Below are 4,186 nucleotides of genomic sequence, written 5' to 3'. Positions count from 1 at the left end.
TCATTCCTCACTAACTGTATTAGACTTCATTCCTCACTAACTGTATTAGGCTTCATTTCTCACTAACTGTATTAGACTTCTTTCCTCACTAACTGTATTAGACTTCATTCCTCACTAATTGTATTAGGCTTCATTTCTCACTCAATGTATTAGACTTCATTCCTCACTAATTGTATTAGACTTCATTGTTCACTAACTGTATTAGACTTCATTCCTCACTAACTGTATCAGGCTTCATTTCTCACGAACTGTATTAGACTTCATTCCTCAATAACTGTATTAGACTTCATTCCTCACTAACTGTATTAGACTTCATTCCTCATTAACTGTATTAGACTTCATTCCTCACTCACTATATTAGACTTCATTACTCACTAACTGTATTAGACTTCATTCCTCACTAACTGTATTAGACTTCACTACTCACTAACTGTATTAGACTTCATTCCTCACTAACTCTATCAGACTTCATTCCTCATTAACTGTATTAGAATTCATTCCTCACTAATGGTATTAGACTTCATTCCTCACTAACTATTACACTTCATTCCTCACTAACTGTATTGGACTTCATTCCTCACTAATTGTATTAGACTTCATTCCTCACTAACTGTATTAGACTTAATTCCTCACGAACTGTATTAGACTTCATTCCTCATTAACTGTATTAGGCTTCATTCCTCACTAATTGCATAAGACTTCATTCCTCATTAACTGTATCAGGTTTCATTCCTCACTAACTGTATTAGACTTCATTCCTCACTAACTGTATTAGACTTCATTCCTCACTAACTGTATTAGACTTCATTCCTCACTAACTATTAGACTTCATTCCTCACTCACTGTATTAGACTTCATTCCTCACTCACTGTATTAGACTTCATTCCTCACTAACTGTATTAGACTTCATTCCTCACTAACTATTAGACTTCATCTCTCACTAATTGTATTAGACTTCATTCCTCACTAATTGTATTAGACTTCATTCCTCACTAACTGTATTGGTCTTCATTCCTCGCTAACTGTATTAGACTTCATTCCTCGCTAACTGTATTAGACTTCATCCCTCACTAATTGTATTACACTTCATTCATCACTAATTGTATTAGACTTCATTCCTCACAAACTGTATTAGACTTCATTCCTCACTAACTGTATTAGACTTCATTCCTCATTAACTGTATTAGACTTCATTCCTCACGAACTGTATTAGACTTCATTCCTCACTAACTGCTTTAGACATCATTCCTCACTAACTGTATTAGACTTCATTCCTCACTAACTGTATTAGACTTCATTCCTCACTAACTGTATTAGGCTTCATTTCTCACTAACTGTATTAGACTTCTTTCCTCACTAACTGTATTAGACTTCATTCCTCACTAATTGTATTAGGCTTCATTTCTCACTCAATGTATTAGACTTCATTCCTCACTAATTGTATTAGACTTCATTGTTCACTAACTGTATTAGACTTCATTCCTCACTAACTGTATCAGGCTTCATTTCTCACTAACTGTATTAGACTTCATTCCTCAATAACTGTATTAGACTTCATTCCTCACTAACTGTATTAGACTTCATTACTCATTAACTGTATTAGACTTCATTCCTCACTCACTGTATTAGACTTCATTACTCACTAACTGTATTAGAATTCATTCCTCTCTAACTGTATTAGACTTCATTCCTCACTAACTGTATTAGACTTCACTACTCACTCACTGTATTAGACTTCATTCATCACTAACTCTATTAGACTTCATTCCTCATTAACTGTATTAGACTTCATTCCTCACTCTCTGTATTAGACTTCATTCCTAACTAACTGTATTAGACTTCATTCCTCACTAACTATTACACTTCATCTCTCACTAATTGTATTAGACTTCATTCCTCACTAATTGTATTAGACTTCATTCCTCACTAACTGTATTAGTCTTCATTCCTCGCAAACTGTATTAGACTTCATTCCTCACTAACTGTATTAGACTTCATCCCTCACTAATTGTATTACACTTCATTCATCACTAACTATTAGATTTCATCCCTCACTAACTGTATTCGACTTCATTCCTCACTAACTGTATTAGACTTCATTCCTCACTAACTGTATTAGACTTCATCCCTCACTAACTGTATTAGACTTCATTCCTCACTAACTGTATTAGTCTTCATTCCTCGCTAACTGTATTAGACTTCATCCCTCACTAATTGTATTACACTTCATTCATCACTGTTAGACTTCATCCCTCACTAGCTGTATTAGACTTCATTCCTCACTAACTGTATTAGACTTCATTCCTCATTAACTGTATTAGACTTCATCCCTCACTAATTGTATTAGAATTCATTCCTCACTTACTGTATTAGACTTCATCCCTCACTAACTGTATTAGACTTCATTCCTCACTAGCTGTATTAGACTTCATTCCTCACTAACTGTATTAGACTTCATTCCTCACTAATTGTATTAGACTTCATTCCTCACTAATTGTATTAGACTTCATTCCTCACTAATTGTATTAGACTTCATTCCTCATTAATTGTATTAGACTTCATTCCTCACGAACTGTATTAGACTTCATTCCTCACTAACTGCTTTAGACATCATTCCTCACTAACTGTATTAGACTTCATTCCTCACTAACTGTATTAGACTTCATTCCTCACTAACTGTATTAGGCTTCATTTCTCACTAACTGTATTAGACTTCTTTCCTCACTAACTGTATTAGACTTCATTCCTCACTAATTGTATTAGGCTTCATTTCTCACTCAATGTATTAGACTTCATTCCTCACTAATTGTATTAGACTTCATTGTTCACTAACTGTATTAGACTTCATTCCTCACTAACCGTATCAGGCTTCATTTCTCACGAACTGTATTAGACTTCATTCCTCAATAACTGTATTAGACTTCATTCCTCACTAACTGTATTAGAATTCATTCCTCATTAACTGTATTAGACTTCATTCCTCACTCACTGTATTAGACTTCATTACTCACTAACTGTATTAGACTTCATTCCTCACTAACTGTATTAGACTTCACTACTCACTAACTGTATTAGACTTCATTCCTCACTAACTCTATCAGACTTCATTCCTCATTAACTGTATTAGAATTCATTCCTCACTAATGGTATTAGACTTCATTCCTCACTAACTATTACACTTCATTCCTCACTAACTGTATTAGACTTCATTCCTCACTAATTGTATTAGACTTCATTCCTCACTAACTGTATTAGACTTAATTCCTCACGAACTGTATTAGACTTCATTCCTCATTAACTGTATTAGGCTTCATTCCTCACTAATTGCATAAGACTTCATTCCTCATTAACTGTATCAGGTTTCATTCCTCACTAACTGTATTAGACTTCATTCCTCACTAACTGTATTAGACTTCATTCCTCACTAACTGTATTAGACTTCATTCCTCACTAACTATTAGACTTCATTCCTCACTCACTGTATTAGACTTCATTCCTCACTCACTGTATTAGACTTCATTCCTCACTAACTGTATTAGACTTCATTCCTCACTAACTATTAGACTTCATCTCTCACTAATTGTATTAGACTTCATTCCTCACTAATTGTATTAGACTTCATTCCTCACTAACTGTATTGGTCTTCATTCCTCGCTAACTGTATTAGACTTCATTCCTCACTAACTGTATTAGACTTCATCCCTCTCTAATTGTATTACACTTCATTCATCACTAATTGTATTAGACTTCATTCCTCACAAACTGTATTAGACTTCATTCCTCACTAACTGTATTAGACTTCATTCCTCATTAACTGTATTAGACTTCATTCCTCACGAACTGTATTAGACTTCATTCCTCACTAACTGCTTTAGACATCATTCCTCACTAACTGTATTAGACTTCATTCCTCACTAACTGTATTAGACTTCATTCCTCACTAACTGTATTAGGCTTCATTTCTCACTAACTGTATTAGACTTCTTTCCTCACTAACTGTATTAGACTTCATTCCTCACTAATTGTATTAGGCTTCATTTCTCACTCAATGTATTAGACTTCATTCCTCACTAATTGTATTAGACTTCATTGTTCACTAACTGTATTAGACTTCATTCCTCACTAACTGTATCAGGCTTCATTTCTCACTAACTGTATTAGACTTCATTCCTCAATAACTGTATTA

Source organism: Somniosus microcephalus, unplaced genomic scaffold, assembly GCF_052327205.1.
Source record: "Somniosus microcephalus isolate GS21.2 unplaced genomic scaffold, FLI_Smic_1.0 unresolved_chr1, whole genome shotgun sequence".
In the NCBI taxonomy this organism is placed as follows: domain Eukaryota; kingdom Metazoa; phylum Chordata; class Chondrichthyes; order Squaliformes; family Somniosidae; genus Somniosus; species Somniosus microcephalus.
Note: the sequence above shows the minus strand (reverse complement) of the source record.